Raw genomic sequence first — 13,771 nt, forward strand, 5'->3', positions numbered from 1 at the left:
GAATTTTTTTCAGTGTAGATGCCCTTTGGGATTTGACCCCCTTTACTCTGACTGGCAGGTGTGTTTTGAGGCAGAGAAGTGGGAGGTTCGCCCCTCTAAGGCCCTGTGAAATGGGTGTGTTTGTGTTGATGCGTGCGATCAGCGATACGAGTCTTCTTACTCTATACACGGCGAAGGAACGCGGGATGTTTGAAGCCTTCATCACGTCAAAAGTCGTTATGAAAACTTCAGCCGAAGTCAGTTTATGTGTTGTTTTCAAAAGCTAAAAGTTAAAATCCATGTAGGTATAAAGATGTAAGATGAAAACTAAAACTGACAAAGTGCTCTTAACCTGGACCAATCAGCTGAGGTCCATGTACAAAGAAACCCAACACCCAGCATCTATGCAGGGAAATGAGGAAAAAGTTTGATTTCATACGGTTTCCAGGACCTAGAGGTCATCGGCGCCTGCCGATAAGAGGACGCCCAACACCTGAGCAGCGAGTTGACACTGAATATAATTTCCTCATCTGCTCACTGACCTCGACACCCTGCACCGATCTCACTGCGGTTTAGTTCACCACCATCTCTCTCTCACTGTATGAATGTCTAGTATTTATTCTGCCTGTTGCTCCGTTTTGGTCTCCGCCTTCTCAGAGTAAACACACCTGGCTCCTTAGCTGGCTAACGGTTCCAGGCAGCGACTCGCCAACATTGTCCGCCATTAGTTATGGCACAGCAGGTTTATTAGAACTTTTTTTTTGGTTGCTAAAAAAAAAACAGCCAACTATGAAAACACTTTGCACTGTTGCAATGTTTCTGCAAGGTTTTTTTTTTTCCTCTGCCATCGTTGACCTTTAAAAAAAAGAAACGTGATTTAAAAGGGTTTGCTTCAACAGCCCAGCCGTTTCCCTGCAAATATCAGGCTGAATGCAGTATACCACTCAAGTAATACATCTTATTCTCTTGTACATGCACGTATAAATCAGTCGTGTTACACAGTCCATAAAAGAAAATGTAAAAGTGCGCTGCTGGCCCCATTCAGTACAATAGGCCTTAATGCAGCATTTGAGAGAGGCCGTCGCTGCGTGCAGTCCAGAGAAAGCAGGCAAGACAGAGTAAACAGTTTGTTCCTGTGAACAGCTCGATGCCAATCAGCGATTAATGAGGCGACGCTGAAACCACCGGCTGAGAGAAGTTAAACTGAGCTGAATTAAGGAGCAATATCATCCCTCATGCAGGTGCTCGCTCAACGAATAACTGCTTTAATTACTGTTATTCAATCATTCGCTTTTTTCCCCGCCGCATCCAAATACCACTCTGGTATTATCCATTTTTTTCCTGTCAATTTACAAATGCCTATCACAGACATCCTACCTACATGCTTTGCACATGACGCATGTGTGACCCCCTCCCTCCTCAGAAAGAAAAGACGCACCTCCCAGTCTTGAAGTGTGTATTGTAAAAGGAAGAAAAGCTCAATAGCAAGGTGCAGTTAGCGAAGGCCCTCCGTTTGAATTGCTCCTCATCTTGGTTTACGTGCTTGGGGTGGAGAGGCTTGTTGGTGCCTTTGATGGAAAACATCTGTGAGTGATACAGGGGCTCGTCAGGGATGGGGGAGGACAGAGTGGGTGTCTTTGCACCTGCGGCAGCTCTCTGCTCCACAATACGTATTATTTCTGCTAGAGGTGTCTAATGTTATTGGTGGCATCACATACTTGCAGCATGAATAGCGGCGACTGTACACTGAGAGTACGCCTGTCAACGTTAATGCTACGTGTCAGTGTCAGACGCCCAGAGTTTGACGAGTAGACTTCAACATACAAAGATAAACATGTGCTGATCCGATGGTGACAAAAGAGCCAATCTTTTGTCCAAAGACACACAATTTTAGACGGACGACCTGCAGTTTTGTCACGTTTCTGAGGAAAATGAATGAAGAGATGACCAGTATGAATAAAGACAAAGTCCTTCGTCACAAGATAAAGTCATAATGTAACACAGCGTAGGGCGTAAAGTGATGTAACGCAGCACAACGTGACGCCAAGTAAGGTAACACAACATGAAGAACATGACATAAAGAAATGCAACATGACATAAAGGAAAGTAACGCCAAGCAGCATGACGGGACTCAACGCAACATGACATCACGTGGTGTGACGTAACACAACGTCATGTGACATAACACGACATGGTGTCACGTGGCGTGTTGTACTATGTTCCGTGATGTAACAGTATGGACAAAAAAAACCAAAAAAACAACCAAAACATCATTATTAACCAGAAATATCTTACTTATTACAGCGAGTCAGAATGTGTCAATATTTAAATCACCATCAGTATAAACAAATAGACTTTTGATCACACAGTAATTAAAGTAATGAGATTCCTCAGTGTTCTAGCTGGAAGACTCAATATCCCTCTCGACAATATCGTGATCTCAGCCTAACTGCCAGATATTTATTTCATTCTCAGTAGAAAATGAAATATTTCCAGATAGTTGTGGCAGCGCAGTGGTGTGATTCCCTCGCTTGTGGTCGGGGTTAAACACAAATACATAAATGCATTATTTTTTTAAAAAAAATGCCAGCAAATATGCTCATGACTGATGCCGTTATTGTTGGGCCAAATACAAATTAAAGTGTACTACTTTTGGCAGGGGTGGGAGTGAGAAGAGCCTGTGCAGAGAATTCTCAGCTTCACTGAGCGCTTTAGCATCTTTCAGCTCAGTGTTTTGGTTGTGCTGACTGAAGCACTGTTTTATAACTATGATTCAGCAGCTCTTCAGATCTGCACCTGAGGTGTCCCGATACACAGCTTTAATGGTCTCCGGTCACCCAATCAAAGCTAAGTATTATCCAGTGTTATACTATAGATCTGAAGTAGTTTGTGCCTAGCATCATTAAAAAGTGTAAGCTGTGTTTCTCCATACAGTTAAGTCGACCTTTCTCACTTGAAACCAGGAATAAAGCGGCCCGCTCTCTCAGGGGAGGTGAGGGGAGGGCCGAGGCAGCCGGAGCACAATAGCACTGTAGGATTTGAGTGGATTGACACAAAACAAACGAGGTGATTTCCCTCAGAGTCAGAGGAGGGATCTATCTCTGTAGAGCTGCATGCTGACAAGTGCTGGTCCCCCGGGACGACAAATAGAGATGTTACGGCTCCACAGGGAAACAGGCGGCTTCCCTCCTTTCATGTTACTAAACATGAGGCACAGTGAGCAAAGGGAGGAATAATCTGAAGATACTGAAAGGCCTGTATTATTTTGTCGATGAACATGTTGCCCTGAAATAAAATGAATATTATAATTTGAGCATTACTTAGGGGACACCAGAGTCATGTTTTGTTGAAGGCGTATTCTACATTTTGTGAAAAATTTCGATATTTGTAAGTTAAAGCGACACTTCACCCAAAAAGTGTATTTTGCCCTCCAAGTACTCACAAATAGTTGTCTTGTGCTCACAGCGTCATGTTCCCTCTTAAAGACTCTTAAGATGCACTAGTTTAGGGTAAAAGCACGAACCATATCTGGAAATACCTCACTTATTTTGAATTTTGAAGTATTTGCATGTCTTTAGAACAAGGGTCTAAATAAGACCATAGAAGTTGTTGTAATCTCCTCAAACAAAACAGTTTCAGAAACTCTTGCTGGACACAGAGGTGATTTTTGGCACAAAAAAAAAAAAAAAAAAATCCTAATTCCAACGCAACAGTCCTGTTAGCTTTTAATAGAAGGAGCCCGCGGTGATGCTGACCTCCAGGTTGGCCTACAAAAACACCTCATCCAGCACCTTTTCAAGACATCTAATGGGGAATTCTTGTTACGAGGAAAAAATAAAGAGAGACTTTTGGGGTGAAATATCGCTTTACTGGCCTGAAACTACCGACACCAAAATTTAATTCATGTTAATAAGAGAAATAATTTTTCGTGTCTCAGCTGGTTCTGGATGTGATGCTCGTCTTTGCTGCAGCTCCACTTTGTGCTTTAGGCTGATAAGAGAGGTGTATTCTCAGGTAGGAGCTTGCCAAGAGTAGCTTTAAGCAGCCATCAGCACCTGATTGACACAGTTTGGACTCGCTCTTTTCCTCCTGAGCTGGCATCACAGGCGGTCACGTTGCTCTCTATGACGTGATCTGTCTTAATGAGACCCTCAGGGTTCTCTTGTTGGCCTCTTGCCCGAAAATCCCACCTCCCAGGTGGGCCGGCGGACACGCCCAGCTGCCTCGCTGGGGTGTCACAGCAGCCATGGGCAAACAAAGCCCCCTGACACCTTCAGGCCCTCGGGACAATATACCTCTCTGTCTCTGCTGCTTTCAGATGAAACAAATGTTTTTCTGTAGCTGATAAGTGGGGAGCATCTCTGCTGTATGTGCGATCCAGACAGTCAGACAATACCTGCCGCCGCCGCCGTTGTCACTGCATCTTGATGTGTGTCGGCGATGTTTCACATTGTTGTTTTTATTCTATTGTTTATGTCCAATTTTGCTAATTAAAATTGGAAGAAAAATGATTAGCTTTGTTTTGTAACTTTGTTTCCCCCCCCCCCTTGATGAGTTTTGCTTTGAAAATCATTATGTACAAAAAAGACTCTTTGAAACGCTCTTAGGGAATGTCATCATTCGTTTGACGCTTGGCTGCATGGTTTGATGACCAGAACTCTAATTTTGAAAGTCTACTCAGAAACAACCACAAAACTTGTCTCTGCATTGTTGTCAGTGGAGTTTGTCCCTTTTAAGACAATTAGTCATCATCCATCAAATCAAGGAGACGCGTAGTTCGATGTAGCGTGTCAGAGGAAAGACGGTGTGACCTGACAATAGCAGAGACACAAGTGTGTCAGCAGTGGTCGTCAGGCATCCGTGCTAGCCTGAGGACTGAGGGCAGCAGAGCCCCCACCGCCTGTCCAACGGTCCACACGGTGAAGTAATTCCTTTCTGACCTTGATTTAAATTCCCGTCACAGACTTTTCTGAATGTTAGGCACGTTACAGTGGCTTCCCTGCATCGATATCGATCGACCGTATCTTCGTGAAGCCACCATGTAACGTGTTTTTAGTTTGACCATAATTCATTTCAAGGTCTTCTGTCATGATGAATCCATTCATTTAATAAAGGAATTACACCGTTACCTGACCCTAAGGACCAGGGTTCAGCTCGGGCTACAGAGCTCCAGTATTTTGCTGGTCCTGGCTATGTTGTCTGGTTTCATTTGCAACAGAAGAGCCAACAAAAGAGTCAGCACTGGTTGGACCAATAAAAACAGAGACAATCAGTCAGCTGGATTGTGGTTGTTTGCCTCTGTCTCCACGACCTTGACCTTTGACCACCAACATGTTTTCAATCCTTGATTAACATTTGATGTTTGTGAGATAGTTGAAGAAATTCCATGAAGGTGTTCCAGAGATACCACAGAAACAAAAACGGCCCATATGTGTGAGGTGACAGTGACCTTTGACCTTTGAACAGCAGGGTCCTCTCAGTTCATCCTGTGGACCGGACTGTGTCCCAGAGGAGGTTTCCTGAAGATGTTCCTGAGTTTTCATGTTGAAGAGGCAAACAAACCAACGTACCATGCGGTACATTTTCACTTTAAGCACGTACTTCGCATCAACATAAATTCTAATTCTAATTCTTCCCGTCAGAAGAACTGTATGGAAATCAACATACAGTAGCAGTTTTCTCTTACAATATTCTCAGACTGTTGTTACAGCAGTTTCACTTCTCTTCGATGTCTTGTACTCCTGCCATCTTTGCCATTCTCTCTCATCAGTGCAAAAATCAGAATCATTAAATGTCAAATCATCTCTACCCTTAAAAAGCAGAGTTAGAACCATCTTGTAACATCTTGAATCAGTATTGATGCTTTTTTTTTTTTTTTTTTTTTTTTACCGAACTGGTGCGGCAGACTAATGACTCCGTAGACGGAGCCGTCGCTGCTGCTGGAGCATCAGCGTTGAGGAGAGTAATGGGTCTAATGGGTCCACAGGAGGACAAGGATGAGCCGGGGCCTGCCGTGCTCCAGACCCAGCAGTCCTCCTCGTTCTCCAGTGCAGTGCTGCACAAGCCTGCTGAGAGGTCTGTGTCATTACAGGTCCCACCGATATGGGGAGACGGGGGCTTCTCATTTAGCCAAACGATCACTTAGCTCCAAAGCTGTGATGAGATGCTGAAGCCCGCTGAGACACGGACGTGTTTGAGGAGTTATTCAAACATTTGCAAAGCCGATAACTTGACTAAATCTACCAGGATGCCTCCATATTTACATTTGATTCTCTGAACCCTCCTCCACAATAACATCACGCAGCTTTTTTTCCTTTTTAATTAGCCTTAAATAACATAACTGCATCCTCTTTGAATCTCAGTGGGCGTCAGCTTTAGACATTAACCATAGGGGGGTTTTAGACAGAACTTTATTAAATGCAATTGTGCTGATGATAAAGATGATGTTATTTAGTCATTATGCGGAAACTGCAGAGTTTATGAAATAGCAAATATCTATTCGAGGTATGAAGCCTAAGAGGAGCCAGCATCGCTCCCCAGATCATCTGCTCACGTGCACGAGGTGATTTCCCTCACTTCTTTCATCACAATAAGCCTTGCTAAAATCATTTAGGATCCCCGACATCGAGTAACGACAGCAAAATTCCAACGCCACTGTTACTGGACTGTCAGTGAGTAGGTGCCTCATCCTCACTTTTCTACGTTAAAGATGTATAAACGCTTCCAAAGACATCAAACATGTACGGGATCATCTTTGTCCCTCCTGTTTCTACTCCATGTACTCTCCACAGTGGCCTGTGAGGAAAAAAAAAGGTCAACAAGAACGCTCAGCTTGCTACAGTAGATCTTTGTTACTGATCAATTATGAAAGCTCGCAGCGCACGGGTCTGTGTCGTGTGTAGTGATGACTCACAATCAGTCAGGATCTGAAAAGATGTTGGTGGTCGAAGGTCAAGGTCGCAGCGGCAACCACGGTGCAGTATTTCTATGTATCAGAACCTTTTTTATACTTATATATTGCTGGATATTCTCTGGTCTCACTGCATTCATATGAATGGTTGTTTTTTTTCCCCCTTATATTACTGTGACATCTCAAATGTGATGCCAGGGATTACCAATGGAGAGACTTCCTGTGCAGAAAGTTACTATTAATACGCCGCTGCTTCTATTATTAGTCTCTCTGAAAGTTGCACATTTGTAAATCTACCCACGGATGCAAGAGTGGCACTGCCATATCACAGAAGTATTTTAACCAGACCAGAAAGATGCACAGACTCAAAAATGTCAGCCCTCATATTTATTCAAAACATTCAGACAGTCGGGGGGGGGGGGGTGCAGCAGTCGAGGAGGTACGGTGGGGGAAACTGTGGTTAGTTTCAGCAGCTGGATAAGATCATGGCGGTGGTAAAAGGGAAAAGGGCCAGTGTATCCTCTTCACATAATGATGCTCTGCCTCAAAACATGGCGGCTGTGAGACGTAATAAAAAACATCTATTAGGCTAGTAATTGCTGCACGATTAGCAGACGTGCTGTTTGGCATCGCTTTAGGTTTTTCTGCAGAGTTTGGAAGAAACACACCTACTGGTGCCTCCTGATACAATAGAGCTGCCTGGGCGGCCATACATTCTGCATGTCTTACTCCCTTTTCTCCATCTCTCTCTCTCTCTCTCTCTCTCTCTCTCTCCATCTCTCTCTCCACCCACCCCTGTGGGTCTGTCCCTCTATCAATCCTTCCCCCTCCTCTGCCTGTCTGGACTGGGACCAGCTGGCTTCATTAGGGCCCTCCTCCAGTCCACATTGCCTGGTTTTGTCTCTTGCACATTTTTCGACTGTTTTATCTTAAGCGCTGTCCATCCCCGGACCCTCATACATATTTTCTTGGCATTTCTGCAGCCACACAACTGGCTTCTAATGAAACAATCCATGTGTCCATTGTACAGCTTTCCTTTTTTTAATTAATCTTTGTGTCTGCCACCTCTTTTTTTTTTCATTTTTGGATCCTCATTGTTTGCAATCACCGAGAGTGAATGAATTTTAATGACTTGAGACATTCACTGTTGGATTTTCAGGCAGCAGTTTGAAAAAATATCCAAAGTCAAATACTACCTGTGCAGTTTTTAACTTTTTTTCTTTTTTTTTGTGCTTCTGTATCAAAAAATAAAGTTAAAATTTACCTCATTATTGTAATTATTCCAAAATTAATATGAGCGACAACCTTCTTAATCCACTAACTTTTAAAAATCTGCCTAAATCCGCACAAAGTCCCTGTAAAGCTCCCATTATAACGGAGAAGTCAAACAGCATTTTCTGCCACTGTGTTTCTGTTTGATTGAGCTCTTTTGTTGGATGACGTCCTTCTCCGATAGATACACCAGTGACTTAGTCACCCTGCTTTTTCCAGTTTGTCATTATTTAGTTTGGAGGAATAACAGGACTGGTGACTAGACCGCAGATGGTTCTGTTGATTGTTTCTTGATAGGGCACCACTGATAGGCAGATGGCACGAGGAAAACCACGTCTTCAATGGGCAGAAAGCGTCGCAGGCTAAGAAGTTTCCACCACAGAAGCCTTTAGTGTCATTTCTCAGCATTTATTGTAAAACTCAGGCTGACAAAGTAAACAGCAACAGAGCTCTGAGACCTTAGATGCACTGCTGCCCTCAGGCCCGAGCAACATAAACACAGACTCTTCCTCATACATTATTACTGACACGCTAACGCTCTTTTGACATCATTAAAGTCTGGACATTTCTTTGCACTTAGAAGCAGCAAGTGAAGCGAAATTATGGATCCCATCAGGGTTACGAGCAGACAGGCTGTGATTGGCCCAGCAAGCCGGAATGTTGGATTCAAGTTTAACATTAAAGGGGTTACGTTTAGGTTGCTAAATGTTGGAATTGTTGCATTTGTGTGCGTGTTGGGAAATATATATATATTCTAAAAATAAAAGTCCCTGGTGGATGAAGAAAATTTCTCTTTCAGGTTACGTGATTGATAAATTTGTTGGTTGGTCTCTCCGTCAGGACCACAAAAGTTATGGACTTTTTTTTCTTCTTCTTCCAAGGACAGGTTGTGTTACCCAAGGAAGACACTGGGGGCGTAATGGTGATAATTTCAAGATTCCTGTCTGAATCCAACTCGAGCAAAAATGAGCTAGCAGACATATTCTACACTGTTTTAAAGTGACGAATAGAGGAAGAAGCGCCCATCAAAAGGTTTCTCAGATGGTTCAGATTCAGTAGTTAAAGGATTTTCCTCTTGCGTGGGGGGTGTTTGAGCCTTGGCGGAGATTTGTGGTGTCTGACAGGGCAAAGAGGCCGGTGGACTCAAGAGTCAAAGGCAGAGGCAGACAGGAAGTGAGGGAGGGTCAGAATTGATTATTTGAAAACTGCACTCATCCCACGACAAGAGACAGGCGGAAGAGCCACAGGCGATCCCACAAAACAGGAAGGGAAACAAACAGAGACAGGAAGTAAAACCAACTAAGACGCAAGAACGAGAAGTAGCAATTTCAAAGTAAAACTGAGGGGAGGGGAAACGAATGCAAACTGAAAGTAACAGCTCTGCTGTTAGATTTGTTGTAACCTGCCAGACTCAAACCTGGGACCACAGCAAGCAAGTTGCCCGCATGTCAGCTGTTGAGGAGTGAGGTTTTCTTCCTGCACGGCCGAGGAAGTGACCACTGATTTTTAGATGAGATGAAACAGAACACAAACAGAGGCGAATGAAGCTACAGCGAATATCTTTAATTCATGATAGAATGTTTACGACAAAGCGGAAACGCGTGATTCTTTTTTAATGCTATACTCTACAAATTACATCACAAGAGCTAATGTGCATGTATGTAGTGTTTATATGGTGATCGATTGGTTCTGTCAGGTTGAACCACAGTAATATTCAGCTTTCCAACAAGAATCCTACTGTAATTTCACAATGGACAAAGCCATTTCTCTCTGGATCTATTTTCTGTTTGTGTTGCTTCTTGCATGAGGCTGCCTGCTGCTAAGATTTAATCTGATGCTTTATTTATGGCATGTCATTATTTATTTATTTGATTATTTTGTAAATTATTTATCTATTGAATTATTAATTCTTCTTCATGACTTTTCCTTACATTATTCATGATTTAATTTGAGATTATTGCATCAAGATGCCGCATTGTTGCAATGTTGCGGTGCCTTTTCACGTCAAGTCATACAGGGATATTAAATCTACCTCTCGGGCGATTCTTTTTTTCTTTCGTTGAAGCGAAAGAAGTAGAAAAATGATCCAGAAAGGATGCTATTAACATACGAACATCATCGTGGCGCGAAGAGGAGGAATGATTAGTCTCATGACAAACACTGAATCAACCTTTGATTGATCAACTGGAGCTGTTTAGAAACACAAATCTGTTCTGCAGTGGATGCCGTAAGAAGCGGCCATTGTTACCTATTTAAATGCAGCAAAGCAAACTGTGTTTTATTCGGATAAAAACACAACCACATGAAGCAGCAGAGGAAAGTTTGGGTTCTATGTTTTGTGAAAGTAGATCAGTATTTCTGGTCTTCTCCAGCTGAAAATACCCAGTTTCACTCCCCCCCACCCACACTCTTGATTTAATTGTCAAGGTAATAGGAAGCAAACTTCCGCAAAAGGAAATTTGCTGCTAAATGCAATGGCTATTTTTATCAGTAGAGGCAAACCTTACACACGGCTGTAAGACACATAGCTGCAGACATGGAAACAAACCTTGTCCGGGACTCAAGAGCCACCGAGAAGATTCACTTTGAGAAGGTCACGTTGCCGCTGCTCCTCTGTGCGAGCTATCGGCCATTTTGCTGCAGTCCAGAGAAGAAGCCCCGGTTCGGGAATATCCAGGAGGACACACGCAGCAGAAAGAGCTGGTTCGACACGAGTCAGGCATTCAGTATACCTGGGCGTGTTTGAAATACTTACAGTTTGTGCATTTGCTCTTGTTCAGAAAAGGCACATTGGACGTAAAAACTTCTTTGTGAAAATTCCATCCATTCCATTTTCAAATACTTCAAAATGCGCATCAAAATATGATGATAGCAACAGAAATTGCGCTTTACATTAACCAATTCAAACAAACAACTCAAACCCAAACTAAAACCCCCCAAAAAAGGGTAAAATTTTCTGCCATTTAAATAATTTTTTTTTTTAAAAAGTGTAGCATTTCCCCCCATGACACAAGACGAATGACTGATCAAGGAAAACCCAGAATGAATGAGTGCTGAATGCTGCTGCTTTGGAATGACAGAAGCACCGAATGGTTTGAGGACAACATCCTCAAATCATCCGTGGGGGATTCCGGACGTGCTAGACCAGCAAACGAGGGAATATCTTTTAGAAATTGTCACCCCTGCAAAAGACTCCTACTAGTTTCCTTTAATTTGGCCCAGTAGAATGAATTAAAACCCTGGCTGTTTGTCTTTTATGGCTGCCGCATTCCTTCAGATGGGAATATTCTTGGTGAGCTGCAGTATAAATTATCTTTGGAAAATTTGGGCTCTCAACTGGAATTTAAAACTGGGTTTAGGAGGTTTGAACAGGGTTTGGCGGCACAGCAGGGGCTTGTTATGAGAGGCTCACTGCGGATCAGCTGAGTTTAAGAGGTCAGTGTCATGTGATCAAAAAGAGAGGATGTGGTATTTTCATTGTTAAATTCATGGAATAAGAGATGGCACGATTAAAATCAGATGCACCGGAGTCCATGAAACTTTATTAAACGCATCCGCTAAGTGATCCAGCCCTCAGTCGTGATTTAAAACACTGGAATAAAGCAACCAGGATTTAGATCAAAGATATCTCATTTGTTGATTTCATCGGTAATTCAGTCAATTTATTCACTATGTGTATCCATTAACTGTTTGCTTCTGGTCTATTTGTATGTAAATCTATAATCTACATTCACCACAACATGACACATTCATCGTCTATAGATTTTATGCAGCCCATTTTTAATCCAAATCTGAGACAGAGAATCGATGAAGTCATCTGGATACATTATGTATGGTAGTGTAGGAGCGTTATTATAATAGGGGATGTGGAAACTTCTCGTACTTGCTCTCATCTCTCTTGGTTGTTTGTAATCTTAACAATGTACACATTAAAGCTTATTCCACGGAGCATCAGCTAAAGGCCTTTAAAATGTAAATATAAGAGTGTGTGCTGTTTAGAGAGGAAATCAATTTTCTTGCTTCTTATGTAAATGTAAATAATCAAAATGTTGAAGGCTGTGTTGCATTATCAATCAGTTCTTGAATTACGCTTTGCATAGACACCCCGAATACTGATAACATAATCTCTGTATCAAAGAATACACATATTCTTTGGGACCTTGTAAAATTTAAAAGCCCAGTGTTTTGCCGTGCGCATTATTGACAGTTCAATTCATATCAGCCGACATCTCCTAAGCGCTTCATGCCGGATCAAGACTGCCGTGTTATCTGAATTGGAAGTGGGAAACTAAGAGAACCTGTCATGTTGCATTCAGAGGGAAGAGGTGTGTGCATCAGCGTCTGATGTATGTGCTGCAGAGATAACAGTCCCACGGCGGCGTGCTGGGGCAACAGGAATATTCCTCTTCATCACTCCGACGCTACCACTAGTACTATGACACAGATAATAACTGTTTATATGCAGCCCATCTCAAAGCAGCATCATCCTCTTAAAAGCTCTCAGGAAGCGATCTGTTCTCCTGCAGTACAGCGTGTCGGGTGTTAACGTGTCAGATGTTGGCAAATAATGTTGTCACATCTTTATCGGTTCTTATCAGAAAGATTCAAGAGCACCGCAGTTTATTTTTTGCCTTGTATTACATCCGGTTTCATGGGTAGAATAGTCATCCAGTGCCTCTATGTCTGCGTGAAGAGATTAATTAGAAAATAACATCACCATCTATTGAAGAAGACACCAAAGCGGGCATAAATGTGTCTTTGCAAACATGTAAAGTGTTGATTTAAGATCTTAGAGAAAATTGCAGCAATTAATACATTTGAAAAGCATTTGAACGTGTGTTTCTCAAACCAAAGTTTTCCTATAAAGTCACGATGTGGACAACTAAATTAATAAAGCATTGTGAATGACTCATTACTGAATTATTTAACGGTGTCATCAATTATTTAAAAATAGCCGCAAGTGAAAACAAAGTATTTTTAACCCATTAAAAGGAAGTAGAAACAGTACTATTGATAAAAGTAGATCCATATTTGGGTGGATGAAGTATTTTGGGTTGTGTTACCAGTAAAGCACCAGGTGTCTTGATTTGTCCTCAACTTTTTTCTGATAGAAAAAAAAAAGGTGAGATGAATCATTTTGCTGTGATGGAAAATTTTAAAGGGTTAAATTTGTTTCAACAAGCTACTGTAGTGCGGATGTTTTGTAATACCACTTTCTTCCTCAGGAGGCAGCAACGAGTCACTGTAGCGCAAACGAGCAAGGTATTCTCAAACAGCTGAGTGATAACTTAGCAAAAGTTCCACAAAATGTCTCAGCACTCCGAACACCTGCAGCGAGAACCTCAAGCAAAATGTGGAACATTCCTCTAATCCTCGGGGGGAGACGCAATACTTTAAGATAAATGAGGTCAAGGTCCGGTTGGGTTTAGGCAAGAAAAAAAAAAAACGCTTTCTTTGGATAAGCTCATGTTTTGGATTAAAAGAGAGATGAATTAGAGTCAGGGTTAGGGGTAGATTTAGGATTAGGTTTAGGTTTAAGTTTAGGGTTAGGCGAAAAAAGTTTTGGTTTTTTTTTTTAGCAAAAAATTAGCCTCAATTGTCATGATGTCT

This window comes from Aulostomus chinensis, chromosome 11 (assembly GCF_037954235.1).
Source record: "Aulostomus chinensis isolate RoL2024-O1b breed Wild chromosome 11, RoL_Achi_v1.0, whole genome shotgun sequence".
Taxonomy (NCBI): domain Eukaryota; kingdom Metazoa; phylum Chordata; class Actinopteri; order Syngnathiformes; family Aulostomidae; genus Aulostomus; species Aulostomus chinensis.